Source organism: Corvus brachyrhynchos, unplaced genomic scaffold (genome assembly GCF_000691975.1).
Source record: "Corvus brachyrhynchos isolate BGI_N302 unplaced genomic scaffold, ASM69197v1 scaffold87, whole genome shotgun sequence".
NCBI lineage: Eukaryota > Metazoa > Chordata > Aves > Passeriformes > Corvidae > Corvus > Corvus brachyrhynchos.
Window position 1 is genome coordinate 4,150,238 of NW_008239767.1, and position 10,347 is coordinate 4,160,584.

Here is a 10,347-nt window from a genome sequence, read left to right on the forward strand (position 1 = left end):
AAGGAGTAATTTGTTCACCATTTTTCTAGAAAGAAGGCTAAAGCTGTTCTCCCTATTGTTCCTATCTGGCTGAGAAGGGAGAGAAGATAAACTTGGGTTTGCAATACCTTTGTCAGCAACAGAGAAGATGAGGAGAGACATGTTTTATTTTTCAAACAGTTTTCAGGTTTGTACCCCAGACGCTGCCATCCATTCCCCTGGGCTTTGGCACCACGAGGCAGCACCCCAGCAAGGCAGTCTTGTTGCTCTCCATGCAGGACATGGCATCCAGAGGACATGGTGAGGGTCATTTGGCTCCACACAAACACCCAGGACACGGGAAGTGTGAGCTGATCAGTCAGATAACCTAAACTGGTGTTTCTACAACAAAAATCTGAACAAAGAGCAGAAGTGTGTATTGGTGTAACTTAAAAGGAAGTAACTGGTTACTGTGCTTTGTGCACTGCTATTTGCAGCATCATTAAGCCTCCCCTGAAGCCTTGCTATTGGAAACTAGATTTAGCCAGGGCCCATTATGAGCCCAGACAACCATACAAAATTGCCTGGTTTTTTCATATAATGATGCCTAAAATATTTAGACCCAGGTGCCTCAAATCAGGCATCTCTCTATTTACATTCCTAAATTAGAGTCCATTTGTTATTCATGACTTGCTTACCTGTGACAAAGAGATTGGGTTGTTCATACAACCCATCTTGTTCTTTCTCAGAGGAATTTAGTCTCATTAAATATTCCTAATTTCCTTGCAGTGCACTGAACTTTCTGTAATGTAATCCATTCCAGAGGTTTTGACATTTCTACTTGTCTATCTCAGGTGGCACCTAAATATGAGAAAGGCATTAGCAAGAGTTGGGTTTTAAAAAAACCCTCCCAAATATTTATCCAAATTTAATCAACTGCTTTTCATGTTTCTATAAAAACTCAATATTGGAATCAGTAAGTGGTGTTAGCAGAGGGTCAAGTTATGAGTTTGCTGAGGGATTACCTGACTACATTCAAAGAGGACAGTAAAAGGAAAATGCAAAGCATTTAGAAGTATTTAAAATGTATTGGAAGTATTTAAAATATATTTCAGAGATGAGGTGTCAGGATTTTTCTGGATAATTTTTCCCTGTTATAATTGGTCACCACTGAAAATGTGGTAACTATAGCAAAATTTGATCTGCTTAAGGCACTTTGTTGGTAACAACATTTTTGTTGTTCACCAAATAAAGACAAAGCTTTGATGTAGGAACACGTTTTTCAGAAGGGAGGACATATTCTATTTTCCACGTTTTTTCTGGTGCTCCACACTCTCCCATGGGTCCCAGAGAACTCAGCTGAACCATGTTGGTGGTCATCCAGATGCCTTTCCTTCACACCACTGTGACTGAACAACGTACAGCTGGGGAATATATTTTTGGGCCCTCAGAGAAAAGAAGTGATGGAGACTTTACAGTAAGGAGTAGCTCTACAGTGCTGCTTCTGGGATCTGAAAATCCCCTCCTTTGTGTTTGGAGAGAATAAAACCCTTCCTAAGTCTCAGTATTCCTCCCTGACCTGTGATGCCTCATAGTGGGACACGGATATGCTGATCATAAGGTCGTCACAAGCTCCTACTGCTAGGGGCTTCCCAGCTCTCTGCCAGGTACATCTCACCCTCTCTGGGAGATGTCTGCATCAGTTCTGTTTTCCAGGACTGGGGAAGACATCCATCTCCTCCTAGATGGACAACCCTGCCTGAATTTCCTCTTCCCCATGAGTCCCCATATTGCAACATTCATACCCAAATCTAGTATTTCTGATAGAGTTGATGTAGGCAAGTTCAGCTTTAGATGCACTTACCGATGGTGTGACTGAGGTGCTATAGGGCTTACAAGGCTGTGCTCCCAAAAAGTCCCCAGAATTCCCCTTTCATTCACCCGTGAATTTCAATCACTTCCCAGGTAACTCCATCTCAATCACCTGCAAAACCCAGCCATCCCTTGGGGCTTCATCTGTGACTTGTGCCAGGCACCTGCACTGGTACCTGTCACATCCAGCACGTTCTCCTGTTGTACCCAGCAGTGTTCCCAGTGCTGTTCACTCAGCCCATCCTCTGGCCAATACTGAGCTGGAACCCCATGGGTCCCTGCAGCCAATGCAGGGAGAGGGGCAGAGCTGTTCCAGCCAGGGCAGGGCAGCAAAGCTTAGAGTGGGAAGGAGAACAGAGATCATACAAATCCAGAAAAACAGTTGCTCTGTAAAATGAATGACATGTTCCCTTCACTTGCAAAAGCTGACAACAGCAGTTTGCACAGCAGGAGCAACTTCAGGCTGCAGCACACAACCAAACACACAGGGCTGGTCCTTTCTCCTCTTGGTCAAGCACTGTTCATACAGGAGGCTTTTTCTCCCTTCTTTGTAGCTACACACCACTGAAACAGAAAGTATGGGCATATAAATATTGTGTAATTGAATCTTACTCTGCGTACTGTATCCTGTCAGGAGCACTGCCTTTTCTCCCAGCCACACATCTTTCAGCACTTGCTGCTGTGATTCCCCATTAATACCTCCGTCTGCTGCTGGAGTGTACTCACATCAGCAGCTCCTTCCAGCAACAGCACTATTAAAAATAATGAAATGTCAGGTTGTGCTACTGTGCATCTAGATCCATTATGGAAATGTGCTGCAGGACGATAGCAGTCTGAGTCAGTCCTCCATTTGGCTTTCAGAGGGAAAAGATTCAGAGAAAGACATCTATGGTTTTAAATAGCACCTGGGTTCCTGTCCATGGCTCACCTTTGCCTGAGCAGTGCTTCTCCCAAAGGATGTACAGGGCAACACTTTAGTGATAGAGGTGCCAAACAAATCTTGCTTTTCTTACAGTCCTCCTGTCAGTAGACAGAATCCCTGCTATTTTTTTCCACCAGAAGTGTGTGAACTAAAATGAAATGAGAGGACGTTTTAGGCTCTAGAAGGAGCAGTCTAGAGTAAGATTCCAGGCAATTGGGATAAACAGATCTAATAATGTAGGAAATTAAAATGTAATGGACACTGTACAGTCAGTTCACTATACTGCCAGACAGATTAATAATATTCTGTCATTACTGATTTCCACTGTAGATAGATGGAGTGTTGGGGAGGGAGCAACTAAATTATGTAAAAGATGCAAGGAGCATGAAGAGTCAGGTATCTGGAATTTCCATGAAACATATGTGCTTGAATTCTCTTAAAACAGGCTAGCCTGATTGTACAGACAAGTTCATTTCCATCTATATTATTCCTCTCACTGGGAATTCTCCACCTGCTTCCTTTAAATAATCACATGCTAAATGAGATGAGCCTAAAGGAATGCAGACTAGGAAAAGAGAACACTGCTTGGTAGCGATGGAGTGCGAAATATCTCCAGAATTACATGCAGAAATGTTCTACCCATCCCATTTGATTTGAGCCTTTGCTGGTGTTACAGAGAAAACAAACTTCTGCTTCTCCCTCTGTGATGCCACGGTGTCCCTTGTGACAAGGATGCCTGGGCTGTGTCGCTTACCTGTGTGCTGTATTGAATACTCACAAGTGCACACACACACAGGTGGACAATAGGACCTAGAAAGGGCATATAAAAGATATAAATGGCATAGACAGTGGCACATAAAGTTGTTTCTGAGAAATCTGGGATTCCAGAGGGAACCATCTTCAGATGCTTTTGTAGCTCCAGGACCATGGCCCCCTTACTGAACAGGGCTGACCCATTGCCCATTCACTATTTCTGTGTGTACAAGCAAAGCACCAGAGTTAGCATGGCCCTGCATACACACTCCCTGTATTCCCCAGCCACAGCTGTGAGTAAAACAGACTGATCACATGACAGCCATGAGAAGGAAGCAAAGCTGTCAACTTGTCAGGGATTTTGACTGAGCAACAACCCTCAGCAGCTGGGATGCACCTGGTAGCCCATGCAGATAATCAGGCAACCATCATCAACAAACACAGTGCAAAGCAAACGTTCCACGCGTGCTTGAGAAACACACGATCCATGAAAAGCCCCATTCCTAACAGTGACGTACCTACGCTGGGGTCTGTCATTCCTGAAAGTTTATAGAGAAGAGTGTCAGCTCAGCTTGGGGTGAGGGGCAGTGCTATCAAGAGGAACAGCAGAATCACAGCGTGTAAGGAACTTCTTGCATTATCTGATGGTGGTGGGAATACTTATTTGACCAGCCACAGCTGGACATATGGGAAGGATTTAATTGCTTGATTACTTGCAGCCACTGTTCTAAAACATTAGAACACATTTTCAAAAACTCTGTATGCCTCCTTGACCCATAAATTTTCCAGCACTGTTAGATCCAAATATATCCTCAATTGTTGGTGATAAAATCCTGCAATTTAGTGACCCTCTTACTAGGCATTGCCACCTTTGCTGTGTTTTAGGTAATGTGAAATGTTACTCAAGCATTTGTCACAGAAAGGGCAGGAATGGAACATAGGATGTCTGAGCAGAAATGATCTCTGCATAACTTGTTCCAAGCATGTGATCCATGACCCCACAAACTAAGCAAGTTTTCTTATCAATTTCAGCAGGCTTTGGGTGCAACTAAAACTCTTGCCATGAAAGTGCTTGAAAAGACTTTAAATTAACCCAACACAGGCAACTATATCAAATGTCAGACTCAAACAAAATTGTAGCCATTGAGTGTCACCTTCATTTCATCTTCTAAACACATAGTGAGGTACATCCCTATTAAAGGAACATATTATCCCTTCCTCTATGTATCACCCATCAACATCACCAGTTAATCCTTTGATATGAGCAATGGAGGTGTTTTCAAGCTGCATCCCAAGTCAGTGGTCCATCCCCATTACAGTCAGGCTAAGAACCACACAACATCCCCAATAACACTTAAAGTTACAGCAGCAACGCAAAAACACACTGTCATAAAATTTACAGGCATCACAGGCACACCCCCCAGGAAGTGGGATAGATATCATTAAAGAACTGCTGTAGGATAAGTCAAAGTTTGGGGAAGTTCTCTGGGAAAAGAGTAACACAATGCCTTTATTCATAAGGATTTTATCAACAATAGCTATTGCCTTCCAACAACTTTAAACATGAGCTGCTTTGAGTGCTCAGTGTGAAACTGATTTTGCTTTTTACCACTTCAACCACATTTTTTCTTTTCTGTGTAACTTCTATGTGTTCATATTTTGAATCATAACAGAACACTATTATTTGCCTGATGTCTCCACAAATGTTTTTTATTAAGCTGAGAAGATACAGTCTTCCAAGTTTTAAGATACTGCTTTGGTTATTTCTTATCTAGAAATGAAAATGATTTATGTGCATTTCTTTGTGGTTTGTCAGAATAACACTAAATTACAGAAAAATAAAAGCAGGGGAAATCATCCAATCACTGTACAAGAAGGGACTAAATTGCATACTTCAGTACACTCCTGTTTCAGCAGAGAAACCCTGAGTGTGCTCAGATATACTGACTGCTGTACTGGACTCTTCCCATTCATACAAAATAATTAAATAACTATGATAAGAAATTTGAATGAATTCTTAACAAACTTGGAGTTTAAATATTGACTGGATACTCATCATAAGGCAAAGGGTTTGTAGGAGACATCCTGTTCTGTTCACTTTATTGTGAGTAAAAAAAACTAACCAAGAATTAATTTTAGGTGCTATCTAAACAAGAAGTACTTAGTCCTCTGTCAAGAGTACTCTGGTTTCTGTTTGATCACAGTTTAATCAACACTGGGGTCTTTTATCAAGTCCAGACAGGAGCCCCACAACACCTCCTTTACCAATAGTGAGTATACAATTGAAAATCAAAACTAGAGGTACATTTTACGGAGTTTTGAAGCCCCTTAAGCACATTTACTTATTTTTACATCTTCTTCCAAATATATATGCCAGGAAAACTTATATTATGGTTCACTAACATCCCATGTCTTCTAGAAAACCCTCTAAAACAGCCAACAGAAGTGAACACAACTTCTTCAGTCAACATGCACCATCTTCTCACAGCATCTTTGGGTCATCTGAGCCCTCTGCCCTGTGAAAGAAGAGGGGTCCTCAGACACCGCACAGTGCCTGGCGAAAAGGCACTGCAGCACCATTGCCCCAGGGAAGCTGGGCTGAGGAGGGGTGTGGCAGACCCACATCTCAGAAGGTGAGATTCAGAGGAGTTGAAGCTTGTATGCCGTAGAGGACAACTGACTGGCTCTTATGGAGTCATATGCCTGTGACAAACATCAGCCTTGATGGAGCATGGGTTGGGATATATCATATTGAGATCTCTCTAAAGCATTAAACAAAGCAGATCCCATACAAGCTGTGAGCAGTAAATGAACTGCCTGTGCAAGAATGAGGTTGGGGAGGTGCTACAAGACAGCATCCTCCTAAATATGCCTGCAAAATAACCGAGGGAGAATGACGGAGTAAGGGGGACATTTGCCAAACACTTACAAGTGCCACTGGGAGAGATGGAAAGAACACACCCCGAGTAAGGCACACACATAAGATAATACATGATTGTTTTGAGCACTGCACAAATAAACAAGTCACAAACAGACTTTGCCAGAGCCAGAAGGCGCTGTGCCCGTAGCATGCCACAGACCTTAACACTTTGTCTGCTGGATGTGAGTGGGTTGGGTCTCTGTCCTTTGGGACGTGCTCCCAGACAGGCCTTTGCTGCTGAGCTGACACTGCAGCTGCTGTTTGAAGCAAGGCAGTGCTGACAGCATCAAGCAGCACATCACAGCTCCAGGGTGTCTGAGGTTGCAGTACTGACATGTAGACAAAGAAGGACAAGAGAACAACAGCAAACTAATGACCAATCAACTCCTTGCTGATGAGTATGATCCTGCCAAGTTCTGAATTTCAGTAGATTTATCAGGACAGCATTTTTTTAAAGGGCAGCTCTGCTTTTCCCTGCAGAAGTAGCCTTTGTTTATACATCAGGGTCCTAGAACTACTAATGGCCAGGGACCACCCATGAAAAACATAAGCCTGAGAATACTTCTGAGAAGCTCAAACATAAAAATACACATTATTTACACTAGTATTTTTGGTATCATCTGTCAACTGTTCACTACAGAAGCTAATCCAAATAAAATGAGGGTGCTGTTTTGTTAATTTGCTTATGAGGAGTAATTGCAATGCAGTGCATTACTGGGTACTGACAGGACAACAGACCACTTTTTCATAGGGAATTATCTCCTTAGAAAGGTAACAGGGTGTCACACAGAGCTCAGAAAGAGGCAGCTTTGAGAAAAGAACTAAAAAGGACTGTGGTGTGTCTGGTGAGTCTCTCTTACAGCATCTCATCATAGCCAGTACAAGGTGCTTCAGAGAGAGAGCTGCAAGAGCCCTTAAAATGAGTTTTGAATCACTCTAGTGCTGAACAAGAACCTGTTTTAGCACAGGCAAGAGTGGTTCTGTAGACACCTGTTTCTGAGCAACCTGCCACCATGTAGAGATGGACAAGTGGGTGGGAGCAGCCACCTACCAGTACAAAATGGCACTTCTGGAACCTGCTTGAACAACATTTCTCTATTTCCTCCTAAATTAGCATCATCCTGCTGCCCTGGGATTAACCTGACTGATCAGCACTGCTTTTATTTGCTAGAAAACTGCAAAACAGCTCAGATTTTCCCCCAGCTAGGATTTTATAGGATATGCAGAAAAGTCTAAAGAGGTTCTCAATCTCCACTAGGTCATTGCTACCAGAATTACTCAAAAGAAGTGAGATTCATTTAACTTCACTGTACATATCTAAACGTTAATCATCTTTATCTAAGCGAGTCACCCTGGGCGCCCTTCTGACTCGGTGGAGAGAAATGAGCACCTCCAAAAGGCAGCTCATTTCATCTTCCCGTAGAGGATGCCTAAGATGAATGAGATGAGTTGCCTTCTGGAGGTGTCTATTTCTCTCCATTAGCTGTACAGAGAGCCTGAGGTGATGTGCTTGCACTCTGATGATTAACTCACAATGTCAGAAGCTAAAGGCAGATGAATCCCTTGCACAGCACATCAGCATTTGAGCAGCCAGCCCTGCAGACAGAAGGGAGGGGGTTACAGAGCACAGTCGACAGCCACTGTGGTGGCTTCTTCTAGCACTGCAGAGATGTACCTGGTGACACGTCCAGTGACTACCTAGGAAAGAAATAGCAACCTAAATGCTAAGAATAGGTCAGGAAAGGAGAAGGGCAATACATTAAAGAAAGATAAAAAGAAATGTGTGCAGATAGCAACCAGCCCGCAATTTCCTGCTGGGTGTTTCCTGCCCAAAACAGCACAGCTCAGCACGACCAGTTCTATCTGAATGATCCAGAACTGAAGTAAGACTGTGGTTAGCCCACAAGATGATCTCACACTGCCTTTCCTTGCATCCACGGTTCTACCATGATGGAAATTTGGTAGACTGAACATATGCAAGCAGACATACCTAAATGCATATGAAATCTTGTCTGAAAGGCATATTCCTTTCCATGGCAAGACATTCATGATATCTGAAAGGAAACAACTCAGCAGGCTCTACATCATCTACCTACAAATGAAACCACGATCAGGAAACCACTGATCAGGTTTGAGGAGTATTGCTGGGATGCAGTAAGAGATAATCCAGTTATGGTGATTCCTCCCCACCATGTAAACTGAGTACTTGTCCCCAGTACCACTTTGTGGAAATTGAAGAGTCCTCTTATCACCATGCAGAGCTGGGCAGATAAGACACAAAACTCTCCTGAGTACCAGCCTGGTGCCATAATTACTGACTAATGCTGCCTCTGTAGCCTGTCACAAGAACAGTTTTTGGCAGTCATTTCAGCTCATTTCACAGTCACATGAAATTAATTTAATTAGTTTTTAAAATCTAAAGAATAATGGAATTTAATTGACTTAATGTGAAACTTTCTGGGCTGTCACTGCATCCAGCTTCCGATCAACTTGAAATCATTCAGCTGTGAGTGACTGATGTTTGTGCCTTTCATCGAGAACACTTTGTCTCAGTTAAAATCCTTCCTTCCATACCTAATTTTTGCATAATATTGCTTTTATTTTTCAAATCTGTTTTCATTGCCTGGTACCCTGGATGAAGGGCTCTCCGTGTGGGACTGATACAACCACCGCCTGCTTCTGGAAGTTGGTTTTACCTGGGGCTGCAGGATGTTAGGGGAAGATGGGTGAGATGGAGAGTCACTGCCTGGGACACACATCAGAATGGAGTCAGAGAGCAAGTTGTTTTATTCAACCATGCACATATCTAGATAAATACCAATCATGATGATGGCCCTGCTGAAGATTATGGCCCTGTTATGGCTGATGTGTGAACACATATCAGCCTTACCATCCTCCTCCAATGCCCAAACAGAAGTAAGAGATGGCAGAAACTCTATGGAAAGTCCGAGACAGAAATTTTATTCAACACTGATGACCATAAAAAATGCCTGGGAATCTCATTCCTTTGTTGTTCAAAATTTGAGGAGCATATTAGCACATCATTAATGAGATCCAGAGACTTTTGCTCTTTCTCTATGCCATCTTCCACTCTCATTTTAGATCATGGAGCTCTCCAGCAGTCTTGAACACACTTCATCAGAAAGCACCAGGACAAATCTCTTTAGTTTTTCTGTTCCTTTGGTAAAGTGGGAGAGATAGAACAGAGACTTAGTGAATGGATTTTAAACCAACACTCCACATTAAAACACAAGTTTCTAAAGCTGTGCATAATAATACCATTTCTGATTAGTGACAACCTCATTAGACAAAGCAGAGGTTCTTTTACTTCCATTCTTCACTTCTTGTTTTCCTTGTATCCCATGCATACATCCTTCCTTAGAAAAGCAGAAGCCTTCTAAGACTCTCCTGTGGCATTTTTATCCAAATTATTTGGTATGTGGGGAAGCTTCCATCCTACCTATTTTGGTAGAAAATATAGCATCAAAGTCGCATTTGACAAAATTAACATTACTAGTAAAAATGATGTCCTTATCAGATGGAACCACTACTTGATTTTTAGACATTGATGGCCTCTAAACTCTCTCTATGGTACTTCCATAGGGTATCTATCATTCTGTACAGTGTATGCATCGCAAAACAGAGCGACTCCACTCCCGTGTGTTCAGACAGAGTGGACGCAACGTTACAATCCCAAAACACGCTCGCAAAACCACATGGTTCTCACTCCAGCCCCGCCTGCTCCAGGAGCGCATCTCCGGCATCGGTCAGCACCGGGTGATCAGGGACGGACTGCGAAGAGTAGGCAAGCCCCAAGCAGGCTCTCTCGGTTCCCAGACAGTCCCCGCATCAGGTACCAGCCCTCGGAAGCGCGCTGTCCGCCGACACCCCTCTCTCCGTGCGCCTGCCCGCACCAGGGCGG

At 43.1% G+C, this 10,347-nt stretch overlaps 1 protein-coding gene and 1 long non-coding RNA gene across 2 annotated transcripts in view; one reads left to right on the forward strand and one right to left on the reverse strand.

Moving 5' to 3' along the window:
• Positions 1-9,189: 9,189 nt before the first annotated feature.
• On the reverse strand, positions 9,190-9,794 carry LOC108448793. The gene is made up of 2 exons (XR_001864818.1): positions 9,705-9,794; positions 9,190-9,603 (listed from the first exon to the last, which is right to left on the reverse strand). It is a non-coding gene; the product is annotated as an uncharacterized LOC108448793 (long non-coding RNA).
• Positions 9,599-10,347, forward strand: part of HTR1E (5-hydroxytryptamine receptor 1E) — a 39,440-nt gene continuing 38,691 nt past the window's right edge. Inside the window, exon 1 of the mRNA XM_017742910.1 lies at positions 9,599-10,278. The gene's annotated coding sequence lies outside the window, so the exon portion shown is untranslated. The remainder of the gene's footprint in view (positions 10,279-10,347) is intronic.